This window comes from Malus domestica, chromosome 12, assembly GCF_042453785.1.
Source record: "Malus domestica chromosome 12, GDT2T_hap1".
Classification (NCBI taxonomy): Eukaryota; Viridiplantae; Streptophyta; class Magnoliopsida; order Rosales; family Rosaceae; genus Malus; species Malus domestica.
In genome coordinates this window covers 15,549,073-15,570,465 of record NC_091672.1, presented here as the reverse complement: position 1 = coordinate 15,570,465, position 21,393 = coordinate 15,549,073, and the positions used below count along the sequence as shown (strand labels likewise).

At 34.0% G+C, this 21,393-nt stretch overlaps 1 long non-coding RNA gene across 1 annotated transcript; it reads left to right on the top strand.

Annotated features, from left to right (window-relative positions):
• Positions 1–9,833: 9,833 nt before the first annotated feature.
• Positions 9,834–10,642, top strand: LOC139190211 (uncharacterized). Its single transcript, XR_011574291.1, has 3 exons — positions 9,834–9,933; positions 10,017–10,096; positions 10,230–10,642. It is a non-coding gene; the product is annotated as an uncharacterized lncRNA (long non-coding RNA).
• Positions 10,643–21,393: the final 10,751 nt, after the last annotated feature.

The window sequence follows — 21,393 nt, the reverse complement described above, 5'->3', positions numbered from 1 at the left end:
GCAAGGTCATTTTCCTCAAGGACTATTTGGATAATTTGTGTAGAAACAATTCCTAATTAAATACTTAGAATTAAAACTTGAGAAAAGAGAGTTCGAGAATGGGTAATATTAAAAAACGAATTTTAAACAAAAACTAAAATAATCAAAGAAAAGAGTTTTAAATACCAATTTATAAAGGCACTAGGGTTCCACCATCACCTAGCAATCCTATGAATTTCTACCAATTACTTACGATTTACACATGCTACTTCGAAGGTTAGGTTTTCCTAATATATATTCTCCTCGTGATATTCAAGTAAGAACGTATATCTAACATGCAATCCGTCAATGATATTCAGATCAAATATAAACATGCAAGACTCATTAAGTTTTATGAAAACCTTTTGAAGAACCATGCAACCCCTAAGAATGTGATATTCGCCTTAGATGGAATTACAATTATTAATCACAAGAAGCAATACTTAATCCTCCGGTGATATTCCGACCGAATTGCATCCAATTACTTGTCTAAACATCCTAATGGTGGCAAATCATCAAGATAATTAGATAGTTTAAAACAGTGATCAATAATTCAAAGTGCGCATGCAATCAATCATAAGCAATTAAATAAAAATTACATATTCATGCTAAGGCTCAAGGTTTCGTCCTAGCAAACGGAATTAGTTATGCATATTCATAATTGAAATCATAGAAAATATTATTACGAAGAAAAGGGATGAAAACACCTTAAAGTAGAAAATCTCAAAGAACCCTAGCCAAGTTCTTTGTCTCTGAAGTTGAATAATAATAAGCGTAGAGAAAAATTGTAGATGGCCAAAGCAATATATTTGCTCAGCCCTCACTAACCCTAAGACATAGGTTTTTTATTCCAACTAGGAAACTAAGAAAAATAATAAAATATCTTAGAAAATAAAACCCTAATTAAACTAGGAGAATCTGCCAAGTACTTGTCCAGCCACGTTTTATCCTCAGATCTCCTCCAAATCCGGCCCAAGACAGCTTTTTTTAAAGATAAGGACCTTCCCAACACATCTCTAGAAGGCCACGAAACCATCCGAGGTCATCTTGGGCTCCAAAAATGCAATTTAAGCCTAGAAACGTCATTTTCCAGCACCGCGCATCGCTCCTTTATTTTATCGCCAGAAAATAACCGCTTGATGGAAAAATCCCAAATTTTGATACGACCAAGCTAAGTGACTCATGAACGTCTTCTAACTAGAATTACTTCAAAATTCGTCCATTTGACCACGTTTTGCTCCAGAGGAAGTCGAAAGTCCTATATTGAAAATACAATTCAAAGTATCAAAATTCTTCCAAAATATTAACCAAAATATACTAAGAATAGGGTTAAATATATAATATAAAATTCACTTATCACCTAACTCTCCGTGTAAATCAGAATGGTGGTGCTATGTGTAGTGGTGGTTTCGCCAGATCGCGAGAAGGGCAGGGTGGTGCGGGCAGCAATAAGTGATGGTGATGCAGGTTTGGGTAGAATTGAAGGTGCAGTGATTTTCACGTGACGATTTGTTGGGTAGAATGCAGCAGAGGTCGATGAAGAATCTAGTGACAGTGGTTTAAGAAAAGAGTAGAACAGAGGTGAACTCCCAAACTTCGTTTGAGGAATCTGGTGGTTGTTCATGCAGAGAGCGCAACAGAGGTGAACTCACAATTTGAAATGTGAATTTAGTGAATTTAGGGGTGTTGGAGAACAATTCAGAAATAAACAATATAACATAAATAAACAGAACTTGAAATTCACAAATTTATTTCACAAAAAGTACTTGCTGTACAGAATGAAAGGTATACAATAAATACAAAGATTAATATAAGAATATCAACAATACTAACTTGATTACAGAAGGTAGAGGCTAGCGTAAAAGCTATGTCCTTCGAACAGTAATTCCGTCTCACTCTTGTGCTTGTGGTTCTATAACGTCTGCTCGACCAGGATACAACTACCTAATCCTACAACCCGCACTGGATTATAGAATTCTAGCGAATTGCTTTGTGTGTTTACTCTCTCTGGAAGTTTGTACGGAAGAAAGGAAGAAGAAAAGATGATTGGAATGGAACTGAGGACTCCAATTATATAGGCTCTTTCATACCTCTTCAAATACCTTTTGGATGTATCTGAAGCTATACAACTCTTTCCAAAGAGTTGTGTCTTTAATCAAAACGTTTTGAATTAATTTTAATTAAAAACTTAATTCGAAAATTAAAACTAATTGATCAGATTAATTTTAATTATTAGGCCCGAAGTGCCTTGTCTTGATTAATTAATATTAATTAATATTAATATTATGGTATAATCATCAAGCCCAATTCACACAAACGGTGGCCCAAGCCTCAATTCTCATTCCAAGTGGTCCAACATCTAACAAATATTGTAAAGGACAAAACATATATAAAGGACATTGGGAATCTTGTTTTCTCCAATGTGGGACAAGAGTCTCAAAACTCTAACAAGGGGTTGGGTTGGATTCAGTAAATTTGGGGGTTGGATTCATCCAAATTGAAGAGGACTGGGCTGGGGTCACCATCGAAGAGAGGGTTAGCAGGGCGAGGCATTGGAGCTGCATCGAAATCTAGTCATGGATTATGATGCATTTCAGAGTCATTTTCTTGTTTTTTTGGTTGTAAAATATAATTATCTTTACCACACTTTTTTAATGATTTTTTAAATTTTTTATCTACATGGCACTTGTATTGTGGGACACATGACATCCATGTGGGCATATAACAGAGAAACTAACATATTTTTTAACAGGTGTATGAAATTGAAATAAATAATAATAAATGTATGGAATTGAAATGTTTTAAAGATGTTATATGAGGTTGAATTACACCCATACTTGAGGGGGTAGAATGTAGTTTACCCCTTATTTTATGGTAAAATAAAGAATGACATTGGAGTTTTAAGTTTTTATTTATGAACCGTAATTTTAAATATGTTGTTAATGTTTTTGTTGTATGCAATGGCATTGTAATAAATATTTATATTAATTAAATATGCATGAATGTTTTTGTCAAGAAAAAAGTATGCATAAATGCTTTAATTAAATAAATGGTATTGTGATAATTATTTATAGTATTTAAGTAGGAATGAATGTTTTAATAAATTAATTTATTGATTTATTTGGGTGTGATTTATTACAATTTTTATTAATTTTTTACATGATTAACAATAAATAAAAGAATGAACGAAAATAAATAGTTATTAATCAAAAATAAAAAACAAATGATTGCACGACGAAAACTGCAGTTGTTGTACAAGAATTTGCAAAACGACAGTTTTTCAATCTTGCGTGAAGATACATCTTCGTGCAAAAAGGCTCTGAAAAGGGTAGTTGAGTATATCTGGCAATATCATTACTGCGATTTTGCGTGACGAATTTTATATTACTCTATGCCTAAAAATGGCAATTGAACGTTTATGGGAAGGCATTTACTACGGCCTTTGTGTTACGAAAAGGTTCCCTGGTTCTATATATTGACAGATTCTCTCCCTCTTTTTTCTCACATCGTTTTCCCCAAATTCTTCTATTTCCCCTCGTTTTTGTTTTGCTCCAAACCCCTCATCCCAGTTAATACTATGGTCGATTATGCTGGTGGTCCGAGTCAGGGGTTTGAGGGAGAAGGGACTGGGAAAAAAAGTCAAAGATTACTTATACATGTGTCATAAAAGCACATAATGATAGGTGGAAGCGAATCAACATGAATGATGTTAAGGGTTCATTGTGCAAACGTGGATAACGACAAATTTTCTGGACTCAAAAGTCATGATTATCATGTCATACTGCAACGCCTTCTCCTCGTTGGTATTCGATACCCCTTGCCCAAAGATGTGGTGAAGTCGATTTTGTTTCATAATTATGTACAAGGTCGTTGTGAAAGTCCGATGTTTGACAATTGCACGATGACATTGTTCAAGTCCTATACAAGTTTGAACAAATATTTCCTTTAGCTTTGTTCATAAGCATGATCCATGTCATGATTCACTTGTCGAATGAGGCAATGCTTGCCGGACCCGTCAACTCTCAATGGATGTATTCAATTGAAAGGTACTTCATCTATAGTAATTTATTAATTCTTCATTACTTGACGAGTTAGAGTAATTTCAATAATAACATTGAATTATGCAAACTCCTTGGTGAATTAAATAAAAGCATACATAACAGAGCGAAGCCCAAATGATCAATTATGGAGGTTTGGTGGCATTTGAGTCCCTTACGTTCTGTGGTATGTACCTAAACAACATTGAGGCAGCGTTCAACCATCCATAGTGGAATAATAAAAAAGGTGCGACGGAAAAAATTTTCATTTTCGCCCAAGTTGCACGACCCTTTGGTGAAACAGTTCGAGGCTACTCTTTTACCCAAATGGACATGGAGCTAGCACATTGGTTCGTACTGAACAACTATGATGAGATAATAACATACTTGGATGAGTATGAAGAGTTGATGAAGCAAGAATATCTTTTGCATTTATATGCCCAGAAGCACGGTCAATTGTTTCCTCATTGGTTTTGCGAACAAGTAAGTTGTATGTGGCTTAGGTTACTTCCATAATTGTAATTCCATCTCAGTCATATCCATATTTGGTCAAACTGACATGTCATATACTGTTTCTAATTAATTAGGTGAATAAATTAAAGAAGTGAATTCACCAACTTACAATGAGGAATTATACAACATGGCTATCGGACCCCGAAGCGCGAAATTATATTCAGGTTGTCATGTAAACAACATTAAGTTCTTGGGGGTTGATCGCGATGACAAGCTCTATACTCAGAATAGCAGGGTACATCCCAGGTGCAAGAGATATTGCAAACGTTAAGTTCTATGACAAACTAACAAGTGTTGTGCAATTGCTGTATAAAGATCGCTGCCAAGTGATCCTTTTTTAAATGTTGGTTTGATACTAACCCACGTATGAGTGAGACCATGAAGCGAGACGATGGTCTACTATCGGTCAACACTAACCGATATTGGTACAATGATAAGTCGTACATTTTGGCAACTATGGCTAAACAAATTTTCCACCTTAACAACCTAAAGGCCAGGAGGGGAAGGAAAGTTGTTCATAAGATTGCTCACATAAGGGTGTATGATATTCCAGAATGAGATGCTGATGATGGTGACAACAACGATAACTATGCTAACTAACAGCTCGAAACTTCAACAGAAATTGGTGCAGAAACATTCTAGGATACAAATATTATCCAAGAACCATTTCAGGTAGTTGTAGTTGCTAAAATTGAAATACCAATAGAGTCAATTACAATTGACCTCTGTGATCTGCCAAGATACAATCCACCTGAGGGCTGGAATGACGATGGTGATGTACCAACCTACGAGGAGGAATGGGATACCGAAGATGATGACAGTGACGATAGTGATAATTTGATGATAATTTTGACAAGAATTAATGTAAATTCATGAAAAAAAATTATAATTTAGTTATTCTACTTTATTTTGTATGTACATGTTGTTGAATTTATTACAATTCCGAAAAAAATTAGGAAAAAAGAGAAAAAAATTAATATAACTTGTGTGACGAACATATAAACTTCATCTTGCAAATCAATTACACGCGACACAGAAGCAACTTTCACCGCGCAATGACTCTTTGTGAGACGAACATTATATCTTTGTTGCACAGTTCTTAATATTTTTTACAAGCCCCAAAAATGGGTGCATGTTAAAAAAAAAATTTGAACTTGCGCGATGATAATGACATTTTTCATCGCGCTATCAACTTTTGCACTACAAAGTTAGCACGTTCGTCACGCAATATGTTTCAAATTTAAATTAAAAATTGGGTGCCTTGTAATAATTTGGAAGTTGTGGGACAAAGGGTGATACAGTCGTCTCACAAGTCATTTTCGTGCGACTGAGGTTAAACCTTCGTTGCACAAATTGTTTCAAACATTTAAATTAATTTCCTACCTTTGTGCGACGATATTTTCACTATTTGTCTTGTGTAGGGGTTTTCTACTTAAGAGGTGGTTTTTTTTTTTAAATTTTCATTAACTGTCCGACGAAGACCTTCGTCATGCAAAGTGCATCGTATTACTCTTCCAGAGAACCCTCTTTCTTCCATTTCTACAAAACTCAAAGTGTCTTCTCTCTCTCTCTCTCTCTCCCTCATTGGACTCTCTCTCGTACCTCTCTATCACCTCTCTCTCCAAAATTCTCTATCTCTCTCCCAAAAGTTGAGGCTTCCGTTGCTGCACAATTGTCTTGTCGCTGCATCCCCAGAAAGGTAAATTTCTATTGTTTTTTCCATTTAATTTTACTTGGTTATTCAATTTTGGGGTTAGGGGATATGTGATTAGGGTATTAGGATATTACACAATTTAGGGATTAGGTTTTGGGGTTGGGGTTGGGGATGGGTGGTTGGGGGCACCGATGGGTGGGACTCGAGGTTGAGGTTGGGTTTGGGGTTGGGGTTGGGGTTGGGGTTGGTGTTGGGGTTAGGGTTGGGTTTGGGCTCCAGGTTGGGGTTTGGGGTTAGGGTTGGGTTGGGTCAGGGTTTAGGCTCCAGGTTAGGGTTTGGGCTCCAAGTTAAGGTTGAATTTTAATTTTTTTTTTCATTTTGTTTTGCTTTTTTAATTTCTATGAAATAATTTTAATTAGCTACTTGTTAATTTTTTAATTCTAGGTTTAGGAATTTAGATTTATTTAATAAATTAGGATTAAGATTTTAGTTTTAGGCTTAATTTAATAAATTTAGGATTAAGATTTTAGTTTTAGTGTTAATTTCAAAAATTTAGGATTAACATTTTAGTGTTAGTGTTAATATAATAAATTTGGGATTAACATTTTTAATTTAGGGTTAATTTGAAAAATTCAGGAATTAGATTTTAGTTTTAGGTTTAATTAATAAATTTAGGAATAACATTTTAGTTTTAGGTTAATATAATACTTTTAGGATTAGGATTTTAGTTTTAGGGTTATTTTGAAATAATTAAGATTAAGGATTTAGTTTTAGTTTTAGGGCTAATTTCATAATTTTAGGCTTAAGATTTTAGTTATAGGGTTAATTTCATAAATTTAGGATTCAATATTTAGTTTTATGGTTAATTTAATAATTTAGAAATAAAAATTTAGTTTAGGGTTAATTTATTAATGTTTGTCGTCTAATTGCTTTTGTAAATGTCGCAGTTGATCAGGCCACATCAACCAGTTAGTAGGACCTCTCTGACACCAACCCCTTCCTATTACTCCAGCCACGACTCTCTCGACAGTGGACCCGTCACCGGTACGAGGCCTTTTGGGAGCTCACTGGCTTTGGAGTTCATCGGAACTCGGAAGTTGAGCAAGTAGCACACGAGAGCACTCCCATGATGGGTGACCCACTAGGAAGTTCTCGTGTGAGTTCCCATAAACAAAACCGTTAGGGCGTGGTCGGGGCCCAAAGCAGACAATATCGTGCTATGGTGGTGGAGCAAGCCTAGGATGTGATAGATTGGTATCAGAGCCTAACCCTAGCCGTGGTGTGCCGACGAGGACGTCGGGCCCCATAAGAGGGGTGGATTGTAAGATCCCACATCGCCCAGGGGAGTGATCCTTATATGTATATTTCCATCCCTACCTAGGATGAGGCTTTTTAGGAGCTCACTGGTTTCAGATTCCATTGGAACTCCGAAGTTAAGCGAGTAACGTGTGAGAGCACTCCCATGATGGGTGTTCTCATGTGAGTTCCCAGAAACAAAACCGTGAGGGCATAGTCGGGGCCCAAAGCGGACAATATCGTGCTACGGTGGTGAAGTGGGCTCGGGATGTGGTGGACCCTAGGTCGGGATGTGACAGGACCAGTCCACATCAGCTTTGACCGTGGACGGTGAGTCCTCCCAAACAGGTAATCAATCTCTAATTTTCATTTTTTTTTAATTTAAAGATTGTCATGTGAACTGTAAAATACTCTGTATATGTAGGGGTGGTTCGGTATGGGATCCATACCGAAACCCTTGTCCCAATTCCCAAACCGAAATTTTTGGGAATCCCAATTTCAATACCGATCCCAAACCAAATTTTCGGGAATCCCAATTTTCGGGAATCCCGAAATAATTTCAGGATTTCGGGACAAATCGGGAATCCCGAAATGGTTTTGGGCTTTTGGACCCAATTTGACATAGTTTCATATGCATGCATGCTGCTAACATATAACCAAAGTAACAATCTGCCCACTGCCAGTCTCCAGTTGATGCTCAAGCTCCTTCGTGTTCAGGGTGGCCAAATATTCCCCAAGAAGGTTTCTGCAATATTAGTTAATTCAGTACGATCACTACATTTTTAACCACAAAAAAAAAAAGGATTGGAAACTTCTGGAATAATTAATAGATCGTTGGATGATCCACAATTAAAACAATGTAGATTCAGAGGAAGAAAACAAAAAAAGATAAAATATTAAGCTTTTAGATATGTAAAGTTTACATTGTAAACAAACACACATTATCTAAGAGGAACAATATATTATTAATGCAAAGTCCTAACGGTAGTGAAGGAAACATTTGGTAACAGCAGTGAAGGAAACATTTGGTTCTAATAAATCATACGAGGAAGGCAAGATGGAACTCTGAAATATCATGGCATTGATGTACCTCCTTTCAACAACTGTAATTTCTTCCTTATCTCATGAAAGAAGCTTGCACTCATAAAAAAACTTCTATCCACCACCCAGATTACAACAGAGACGGAAAGAAGGTAGCATACGAAAACTATGGGAATGGAACTGTGAAATGGGATCTGACCTAAAACAAATCAATGGCACAGATTAAATCTAAAACAATGAACGGTTCAAATAAATTTCTTATAATTAAAAAATAATATATATATATATATATATATATATATTTTTTTCGGTTCGGTATGGGAATACCGAAAAAAATGAAATGCAAAACCGAATCCCATACCGAAACTTTCAGTTTGGTTTGGGATTATATCCCGAAAATTTCGGGAATTTTGGTTTGGGATTTTGGGATCGGGATTTTTTCGGTTTGGTTTGGGATTTTTGGGATTTTTTTCCAGCCCTACGTATATGTGTGAATTGTTGGTTGAATGTGTTATTTTTATTGTTTGCAAGGTTTGGGATATGTTATAGTTCTAGGGGAAGTTATGCCGAATTTTTGGTTGAATTTTGGGTGTGTTCTAACTTCTTTTTTTTTTTAATTTTGCAGTACAAAAAAACACACTAGGATCCCATGCAAACTAATGAAGACTGCAAAAGTTACTTGCACGACGAACGATCTCATCAAGATCACATGGGATCCTCGTCATTAGGCGGATACCACGAAGGAGTTGCATAGTGCCTTGATGGACGACATTGGCTCCATTGTTAGGAGCCATTGTTCCTTCTAGTGGAAGTCTTGGAAAGCCATCTCGACGAAGGTCAAGGTTGGGGTTCTTCATGAGTTATCGGTAAGTTTTTTGAAGTTCGAATATTAATTTTTTAATAAACTAGTTAACAATAAAATATTTTAACTTGTTTAGGAACTTTGTAACATCACTATTATCTTTAAGACCTCAATGCTGACCAGAGCAAATACATCCACGAGCTTTCTGGCTGGTTCACTCAGTGGAAGAGCAACTTCCACAAGCATTACGAGAAATACAAGGATCTGGAGGTTGCTCTAGCGGTTGGGTGCCTGAAGGAGCTAGTGAACCGTCCTGAAGATTAGGCATGGCTATGCATGCATTTTCAAGACGAAAAATACTTGGTAAATAAATTATTTCTTCTTTTACTTTAATTAGTATTATTTTAATATAATTTAATTTGGTTTCAATTTTTTTTTATTAATATACGCGCTAATATTGTTTTGCTGAATAGAAAAGAGCGAAGGCCAACACAATAAATAGGTCAAAGAAGAAAATTCTCCACCACTCAGGCTCGCGAAGCTTCTCCTATAGGATGGAGGAGCAACGCCAGGTAAACATATTTTATTTTTAATTTTTTATATATTTTAATCTTTAAAACTCACAAAATTACCTATTAATATTTTTTAATTGAAGCGGGGTCGAAGTTTTCTGGAGATTGACATGTTAAAGGAGGTGTACGTGCGGCCTGGCAATGAGCTACAGAGCAGATCCATGTAAGTATTTACATTTCTCGCGTTTTTAATTACTATTATTATTGTTCGTATTTTATAAAATTATTAATCATATTCTATATAAAATATTAATTACTTTGTTTTTATTGTTACATGTCTTTATCGTGGAGAAAAGCCAGGCTGTTCTCTAGGAGGCAGCTTCATAGCTTCCCCTGGACACCTCAACGAAGGACGTCGTTCCTGACCCAGATGCGAGTCTTCAGATCATGACAGACACCATTAATCAAACCCTTGGTCCTAGGCTAAGGAAGGTGTACTAGGGCATGGAGAATGCCTGCCACCGTGAGACGGTTGCCTCCTTCTCTAGCACGAGCACGGGACAGGTCGCTTTGCTGAAGGCCCAAGTTGCGAGCCTAGAGTAGCAGTTAATGGCCCAAAACAGCCGGATGAAGCAGCTCATTGAGGTTCTTCGGTTGTTCGGTTTCTAGTCCCCGTCGCCAGCTGCACCTCCCGACATCTCAGCAGCCCCTTGACCTAGCACCCCCCGATGTTGACCTCGACGACTTTGTTTTATAGTTTTTTTTTATTGTATTCGAATTTGTTTTATTTTTTAATTGATATAAATTTGTTTTCTTTCAATTACTTTTTTTAATAATGAAATTAGTTTAATTTAAATATTAACTATTTCTAAAATTAAGTAATATATATATATATATATAAACCTTTGTGCGACAAAATCCCTTTGTCGCTCTAAACAAACAGAAAGGAAAAGAATGAGTCGAATGACGACAAATTACTTAAAATTTAATATCTTTAAATTTACGAAAATTAAAAATTGTTCCTTGTGTAAAAGTTTGCACAACAAAATAGTTCGTGGTGCAAAATGAAAAGCGACGATGTTCTTCATGCTTAGAAATATTGCAAACCTTGCAATATGAGTTTGTGCGACGAATACTCTTTTGTGGTGTTTAAGATTGCCCCACAAGAACCTTCGTCTTGTTATACTTCGTGCGACAAGTATTTGTTTGTCGTGATTAGTATCGCAATGTGCCTCGTCCCATAAAAGTCTATGCAACAAACTTCATTTCCGTTGTGCAAAGGTAATTGTGTGACGAACTTAGTATCTTCGTCGTGCAAAACGTAACTTCATGAGCTTTGCCCGACGAGTGTGTCGCGACAAAGGTTTCATCATCCAGTGTTTTGACCAACAAAATTCCTCTTTTGTGCGATGACTTTTCTTTCATCGCGATACCTATTAAATGTAGTAGTGAATTGTTAAGAATATTGCCAAGTTGAGCTAGCAACCCACTGCTAATCACACTAGTATTTTCGCAATTAAACCACATGCACTACTTGACAAGTGTTGGATTTTATCACAAAAGACTTTAGTGCAATTCATAGTGTTTATTATGTGAAGTTTTCAATGTAAGACTCTACTCTCCAATGAGAAATCGAGCATACAACCAAAATCAATTAATAGAGAATATAAATGTTCAAAATGATTTAAAAATCTTATGCAAAACATTTCGTCTCTCATAACTCAATAAAAAAGAGGATTCTTGGTCTCATTGGCCAAGAACATAATAGTATATCTTTTTTGCACTTCAATCCTTTGGCTGCTATAAGAGCATTTCTAACCGAGATGTTAAACGTCACAGTGGAGAAAAAGCAACGCTATTGACCTAAAAATTTCTCCAACCATTGAGCCAATTGTTGAATAAGGGAAGAGAGCTTGCTATAAAAAATATATCAACAAAAGGCGACTTCAATTGCTTCTTTTGAATTACTTAATGACAGGGCCTTTTAAAAATCTAGCTTATTTGTCTTTTGAAACTGAGCTAACAACATTATACACCATTCAGCTTTACGGTTGTTTTCAAAATGAGTTATTGGACCTCAATTTTCTCACATTATATCTTAATGTTTTGAAATCATATCGTTATTTCTTTTGGCAATTACCTTTTGGTGTTTTGTTATGTTGATGATGTGACTACTACGCAATTGCTCCACATGGACCAAAAATAGTCATCATCACGCTTCGGCTTCTCCTTGGTCCATGCTTGTACACCCCAAACAATAAAAATCTACAATTTGGTTATAATAGAGCAGGTAGAATTGCACATTTCAGTTTGCCTAAATTTCAAACCACAACCGAAGACCAATGGCAATGTTGTAGTTTTGTTTGGTTTGTGGTTTAACATGCATCTTGAATTACTAAATGAAATTTCATAACAACGTCGAAGTAAATATTTAAAACAATTGTAAATCTATCAATTTATATAAAAATCATCATCAAACTGTCAACCTTGGAACTTCAATTAGAATCTCATAACTCAACTAAAAGTCACAAAAATTAGAATCTTATAACTCAACTAAAAGTCACAAACTTCTAAGTTCATAACTCCAAGATGATTAGAAAATAATAAATATATTATAATCCTATATTTTATAATATATATATACACACACACACACACATTCAAACAAACGGAACACATAAAGTTGATATGTTTCAAAATTATGAATTGGAACATCCTGGCCTATTTTAAAATCACACAAAGGCCTTAGTGGACTGGAATGTGATACTAGTATTATAGGAATCAAACTTCTATAGTGGACTAGAAAATTTGAGTCATATGAGTAGGGTTGTAAATGTGTTGAACATAATATCACTATGCTCAAGTTTGGCTTGTTTATCTTTCTTTTTTCCTTTTTTTTTTTGGAACTCGAGCTAGGTTTGGCTTGGTTCTTACACGAGAAAAATTCAAGCCACATACAGAGCTCAAGCTGTTTTGAGCTTTTACATAGAGTAAGTTGGTTCGATTATGTAAAAAACTTTGCAATATCATGATAGGGTTTAGGATTTAAGAGTTGATTACTATATCAAATCCTTTAAATATAGTGCTCCATAGTAATCACTAATCATGATATATTGTTCCTTATTAATCATTAATCATGACCTAGTGTTCAATAGGAAAAAAAAAATAAGTATATCACGATATAGTGTCTTGTAGATTGTATTACTGAACGATATAGTGTTTATTGTAACTATCATACAATAAGTGCATTAAGTGTATAGCAATATCTTCTAAAATTATACTTCGATTTTGTTTATTTTGTTGCATGGTTTAGGTTTCTTGAGCATCAACTTGAAATCCTATTCCCACTTATTCACATGGAAAGAAGCTAGGAACTGGATCAAACTATCATTTTTAGTTTTTTTTTCTAATTGATTTAGTTGAATTTGGGCCTCCATATACGTATTATACAAGAAATACGGAAAAAATATTATTATTCTTACAACAAATTTAATTAGAGTTGAGAATATATATATATATATATATATATAATAAGTATTATAACTTGTCAAATTTGAACTTTATCGAGCTGAGCTGCCTAACTCAAATTGTTTTATAAAAAATTTTGAGATGCTCACGAGTTTCATCAGCCCAACATAACAATGCTCAAGCTTGACTTGTTTATTGGTCAAGCCCAGTTAGACTTGACTTGGTTATTTCACAAGCTGAGCTTCGATGAGCCAAACACAAGCCGAACTTAGTGGAAGTTAGAAATTTTCTGAGCCAATTTATAACTCTACCTATATGAGAGTGTTTTTCACTCATGAGTATGATAGATCTATACAATAAAAGGCAAGGAAGTGAAATGGAGTAACCAATCATTAAATAGAGAAAAAAAGTAGACGGATCCCACATATATTATATAAAACTCACATCTATTAAACTTACACCATTATTGCAAGGAGGTAGATTGTCTACCCCCCCCAAAAAAAATACCATACCCTTTTCATCCCCTTCTATTTGTGCGGTCACGGTTAAGCCACGTCAACATTTTATATTCCTATTGCTTTTTGTCTTATTATCTTTATAAAAAAATCAATATAAAATGTTGACGTGGCTTAACCGTGACCGTACAACACATGAGGGGATGGGAAGGGTATGGTAAAAGGAGGGCAGACAATCTGCCTCCTAATTGCAACTATAATATGAATGAAACTCGCAATGCATAATTTTTATATATAGACATCACACTCACCTAAATCATTGTAGAAAGCCTAACATGAACGGTCATAGAATCATTGGTTTTTACACCTAGACCTTCGTTTTATTTTTTGTCGGGACCCAAAAAATTCTTCTTTTATTGTTTGATAAGTTTTCCATGAAATTTTTGGAAATGTCATAAGAACTTCTTCACCTTTTGCAATTTTTCATATGAACTTAAATTTTAAGCGATTTATCATCAATTTTTCGAATCATTAATTTGTCATCTTGATAACTCATATATTTCATACATTTATATCATCCATTCCTATTCTTTTTGTGATATTTTTGAGTTAAATTGGTTGCATTTTACCCTCTTTTGTGTTAATGTGTAGTTAATTATATTTTAGAGTCCATTTAAGGGCAAATGAGGCAAAATGATGCTGAAAGTGGAGAATTAAATAAGGATGTTGATGTAGAGAGAGATTCAAAAGTGGAAATTTGAAGATTGTGATGAATATGGCTCTTAAGAAGACAAATAACAGAAGAAGAAAAAAACGTGTGAAATAAATGCTCAATTATTGGGATGTCTTGCCATTCTATAACAGCCTTTTTAACCTCATAAAAACTTGCCTTTTAGCCACTTTTACACACACCTTTTCATTCTAGACAAATTTCACAACCTTCAAGCACTATCTTTCTCTCTTTTCATCCACACTCAATACCCTAGCAGTTCCATACACTACCACCATCACGGAAGACTTATCGCAGCAAGCTGATCTTGGAGAAGTTCAACATCAGAATTGCTTCAAGTGTTTCTTCCATGAATTTAATTTCACTCATGTTGTGCATTTTGTTTATATTTTATGTGATCATGATGTGTAATTAAGTATATAGCAAGGGAATTCGAAGTAGCCTCACAAAACTGATCCATGTTATTAAGTTAAAATATTCACTTCATCAATTTGTTTTCCTGATTCATTCACTGATTTTATAGTTTAATTTGTTTGTTTATCTTAATGTTTGACCACCATTAGGGTTTCCTACAAATTATTTGAAGTACACATCATGCTTTATTGGTGCACATGTGAATGAATAAAGAAACTGCTATGCAAATATCCTGCCATCTGATTTCTTTGATTCTTTGAAGTTTTCCTGTTCGTAATGGATTCTTAATTACACATCATGATCACATAAAATAAAAATAAAAAGTGCAACATGAGGGAAATTAAATTCGTAGAAGAAACCCCTTCAAGCAATTTTGATGTTGAACTTCTCCAAGAACAACCTACTGCGATGAGTCTTTGGTTATGGTGGAAGTGTATGGAATGGCTAGTGTTTTGAGTGTGGATGAAAAGAGAGAAAAATAGTGGTAGAAGTTGTGAAATTCGTTCAAAATGAAATGGTGTGTGTAAAAGTGGCTAACATGCAAGTTTTTATGAGGTTAAAGAGGTTGTTACAGAATGCCAAGACATCCTAGTAATTGAGCATTTATTTGACATGTTTTTTTTTCTTTCTGTTATTTGTCTTCTGTTATTTGACATGTTATTTATCTCTCTCTACATTAGCATCCTTATTTAATTCTACGCTTTCAGCGCCTTATTTGCCCTCAAATGGACTCTAAAATACAACTAACTGCACATTAACACAAGAGAGTAAAACATAACCAGTTTAACTAAAAAATATCACAAAAAGAATAGGAATGGATGGTATAAAGGTATGAAATACATGAGTTATCACATATTATCCTAACACCGTTAAGTTTTCCATGCAAAAATAAGGCACATGACTTGTGTTCCGGGTTATTTCGGACTTTTGACCTCCTTGTCACAAGTTTGTTACTTATTATTAGTAAAAACCCTTAAATTTTGGCTAGTTAAAAAACATGTAATGTTTGTTTCAAAAACTTATGGTGAACTACTATAAAAGTACATTAGACTCACTAACATTGAGTTGTTACTACTTGCAAGTTTTGAGAATCCAACATGGTCAATCATGTCCATAAAACAAATGTGGTCAATCGCGGTTATATCTTTCATATCATTGCTACCATATAAAAAAATTTAGTCCACTGCCTGATCATGTTCAAAATCAAAGCACTAAGTAGTTAGAAAATAGGGAACTTTAACGAAAAGCACCCGGTACTGTTCACTTTAACGAAAAACCACATTTTTACACTAAAAAGTCAATCCTGGTACTATTCACTTTACCCTTTATTTTGTCCTTATCATTAAAACTCAAAGTTTTCAAGCCCTTTTCATTAGTTTTCCTTAGAAAATATTGCTTAAAGTTCATAACATTTTCAACCGATTTCGTTCAAATTCTATGGGCTCGGAAAAACTTAACTGAATTAGGGTGATACATATGACAAGTTAGCCATGAACTTAACAAAGTAATGAGGTGTTGGAATGCCCACAATAGAAAATAAGTCATGACTTATTTTGGATGGAAAACTTAGTAAAGTTATGCTAAGATGACAAATGAATGATTTTAAAAAGTTGATATGACAAATCACTGAAAATTTTAATTCATATGACATTTCAAAAAGTTTCCCCAACTCTTTCTAAGTTCCATTTCTCTGAATTTAATTTATAGAATCATTATAAAAATATCACTCCTAAAACCTTAGTTTCTTGAAAGGAGTAGATATAGTATTCTCAGAATTGGTACCCTTTGTTATAAAAAAAAATAATAATTATTAGTAGACGTCATGAAATTATTCATCATTGCGATATAATTTTAGGCTCTCTACCTTTGTGTTTAATGCTGTTACAATATGACGTTAACATTTGACTTCAAAATTATATAGAGCCAATGTTAAATTATATAATCGTCAAAGTTTACGATCCAAAGTTACATAATAATAATAGTAAGGTTGAAAATTTATAGTTAACAGAAAAGGTTGGAGCATTGGTCTGTAGTTGAATTGGAAAAATATGTGAGTATTGATCACCATGAACTTGTCAATTGTCATAATATATAGTAATTGTTCCTAGATAACTTTGTCTTCCCATTCCTTACTTTTTCCCCTTAAACCCTTCGTTTGGGAAAGTTCTAACTATGTTACCAAAAAGGATCATAGCTCTAAAATATGACAAGTTCATAGACTAATATTCTCCAATTTTTAGTCTGGAAACTGAAATTCCAATTGGACCGAAATCTATGTACCAGTGCTCCAATTTTTATAGTTAATAACAAAAAACATAACAAGGACGATAAAAATATTAGAAAAAAAAATAATGTAAATTTTACATATTAAGTGACCAATATTAAATTTTACGATTCGTCAAACTGCAACATAGATCGTCAAATTCAAGTTTAATGACAAGTGAATAAGTTTCATTTACTATTGACCGCCTCTACAATTTGATTGGGTTTTTTCCAGTGACGTTGACATTAAATTTTTATTAGATTTTGAGTGACTTAGTTTGTTTGTTTTTATGTTTAAATTATTTAGTGAGTTAATTTGACATTCTTAAAGAAGATTCTTTTTTCACTAAAGTTAGGGGTTTAGGTTATTTATTTAGGAAAACTAATGAAAAGGACTTGAAAACTTTGAGTTTTAACGATAAGAACAAAATAAAGAATAAAGTGAATAGTATCAAGATTGACTTTTTAGTGTTAAAATGTGGTTTTTCGTTAAAATGAACAGTACCGGGAGTTTTTCGTTAAAGTTCCCTATTTATTTTAATCCTAATAAAATTACCTATACGATAATATGTGATTGTACATTCATGTAACCACGAGCCTATAATTTTTTATATGCATTATATATTGTTGAAATATCTCTATCGATCGTATCTCTGATAATAAAATAGTTTAAATATCTTAATTTCACTTCAACTAATTCCGAGACTTTTTGTGATAAATCCTACATATGGCGGATTGTACGATGGAAATTACCAAATTAAATGAAATTGGTGTGGTTGAAAGTGGGCCTTCGGCCTATCTATGTGATAATTCAACATGATGGGTGATTTTCGCTCTTGGCCTCGCACGATGATGGTGGGTTGTTTGGCCTTGCATGTAGGGTGACTCCCCTTGGCTCCACGTTGTCATCAATGTGTGTATCTTTCATGTGTGACCCATTAGTTGGGTTCTAAGTGAGGTGGTGTGTTTAAATACTTCACATCGACCGTATCTCTGATAATAGAAGAGTTTAAATATCTTAACCCCACTCCAACTAACACGGAGATCTTTTGTGATAAAACTCCACACTTGACGGATTTGCGGCTGGTAACTATCAAGTTGGGAACAATATCGGTGTGGTTGGAAGTGTGACTTTGGCTCGTCTCTCTTATAATTCAACATATATACCGAATCATTAATTAATCAAGGGAGGGACAAAGTCAATATTCAATCTAATACCTAAGTTACGTGGAAAAAATTTCATTCAATGACCAAAATCTGAATGCTGCTCGCACTTGAATCATTTTTCCATGAGATTATTTATTTTTATAGGTTAATTTTCCACGACTTTGATTGATATAACTTAACAAACAAGAAACTAACACATGCATGCATGTACGCTTCTAACTTAAATTAAAGAATGATCGATGGTATCTGTAAATAACTGAACTGAGCTGTTTTTGTAACTCACTCACATGAAGTGTATCTTACATATTTCATGCGAGAAACTTGGGATAAAGAAAATATAAATTATGTGTAAATTTGAACAAAACTACCAAGTACAATATTTCATCCATTATTTAATGTTTATAAACTCCATTGATCCAAAACCATGTAAGACCTATCAAATCGGTCGTATTTTATATATTAAGTCTTAGGGCTCAAAACTTATATCTTAGTTTAATACGAGGCAAAATATCTTTAATACACCAGAGACTTAAAATATATATGAGATTTTGATCAAAGTGAGACTCAAATTTGAGTTTTAATATGCAATTTGAGTCTAAGATGTGGCTCATGCCAGCAAAGAAAAAAATTATGCAACCAAGAAAAGTAAGATATGTGATGGGGATTTTACCACCTGCCAAAGTAGGGATGAAAAGATATAAAAATACTTGCAAGAGTACAAGGATATGGTAGTATAGCAGCTCAAGTAAGGTCGTTCACCATAGGGATTGAATGAATAATTTATGCAAATACCAAATCTTAATTAATTATTTGAAAGAAAAGTTTGGAAAAAAACTGATTTTATGACCTAAAATATTAAAAACGAATTTAATTAAAAACAATTAAATAAATTGGCAAAGTAAAGAAAACAAAAGAAAATAGTTTTGAAAATAAATTTGAGCACTAGGGTTCTGCCGTCACCTTAACAATCCTACGTAGTTCTTTCAATTACTTATAAATTACACATGCATATTTTGAAGGTTAGGTTTTCCTAATATATATCCTACTTGGAACCTCCAACATGGAACGTATATCTAACATGCAACCCGTCCGTGGCGTCCAGATCGAATGTGAACATGTAAGACTCATTAAATTTTGTGAAATCCTTTTGAAAGACCATATAACCCTTAAGACGTGTCGTCCATCCTAAAAAGTTACACATATTAACCACAAGAAGCTAGCGCCAATTTCAGATACAGCTCTCCGCCAAAATTGCATCAAATTATTTTTCTAAATATCCTAATGGTGGCCAATCATCAAGACAATTAGATAGTTTCAACATGGTGATTAATAATTCAAAACTTGCAGGCATAATATCATAAGTAAATTGAAAAGAAACTACATATTCTTGCTAAGGCTCGTGGCCTTATCCTAGCAATCGAAACTAGTTACTAACATTCATAAAACGAAATATTATTAAAAACATGGATAGAAAACACCTTAAAAATAAGAGAGTTTTAATGAAAAGGGCTTGAGCCAACAAATATTTAACCAAAAACCATCCACCAAAAGGGCTCAAAGTTTAATAAAAAATTATCCAAAACTATTGTCCATGGGCCAACAAATATTCTACCGAGTCCATGCACCACCATAAGGATCAAAACTATTGGCACTATCTTAGGAATGTCTCCGCCTCCTCATCTTCTTTTTCTCTTCGTCTTTCCTTGAGCCACTTTCCTCATGTCTGCTCTTCTCTCGCCTTGAGCCATTTTCTTCATATCTGATCTTCTTCCCCACCTCCCCATTTTCTTTTCCCTTCTTACTTGATTTCTCTTTAAATGAAGCTTTCTTCTTCTTTCTTGATGATTGCCCACTATCACCTGCAGTAGAATCATGTCCCTGCGATAGGGGATCATTTTCATCATCTAACTGCCAATTGCCCGGTAATTCCCCAATTTCAAAAACAACCAAATCAAAGTTGAAAAATCAAGCATTCATCGGAACAAAGCAGCTGAAACAAGTTCAAAGAAGTTTAATGGCAAAAACCGGTGAAAATGTTTCTGGAAAAAAAAAGGAACCAAAACATAACACTGTTTCTGGAAAGAAAAAAAAAACTCAAATACAGTGTTTATTTTGTCTGTGCACAAACAAACATTATATCTAGAAAGAAAAGAACCAAAATCTAGAAACAATGACTTAAAATTCAGAAACAATGACTTAAATTCCAGAAACAATGACTTGATTCCAGAAACAGTGACTTAAATTTCAGAAACAGTGACTTAAATTTCAGAAACAACGACTTAGATTCCAGAAATAGTGACTTAATTCTAGAAATAGTCTATATTTTAACCCTTGACTGTTTCTTTTTTTTTTCATGCATCAGTTGATTATATTTAAGAATGATGGTGCTTATTTTGCTTTGAATCCAAATATAGTGAATTTCACTATTTCTTTTCTAGCTTACATTTAAGAGATAGTGACTTAGATTCTAGAAATAGTAACTTAAATTCCAGAATAAGTGTTACTTAAAATCCAGAAACAGTGACCCATCATTATTATTGAATAGCATGCAGATTTTAAATTTATTTTCTGGATAAACAAACGATGAACTCCACTAACGATGAAAAATTGAAAAACAATACCTCGAATACACTATGATTAATAATGACGAAATAATAGAAAATATAAATTAAATAACATGAGGATCTATATTTTTGTTTAAAAGAAAAAGAAGAAGGTCTGCAAAACAACGATGAACTCCATTAACGACGAAAATCTAGAATCAACCTAAAAAAGTTAGGGGTAAAATAGACAAATCATAATTTATTATAGTTGGGCCATTTTTAGTTGGACTACTTTAATATGGGCCTTGTACTAATCATTAAACAAAACTTATAACATGATTTTTTTTATCAAAACTAAAACCTTTCAAGCCATTTTCATTAGTTTTCCTTAAAATGAAACTTGAATCTTCGAAAGCTCCCTAAGTAGTGCATGTGTTCTCTAAATTGATGTGTTCTCCTTCATTCCTAATGGCTAAAAAGC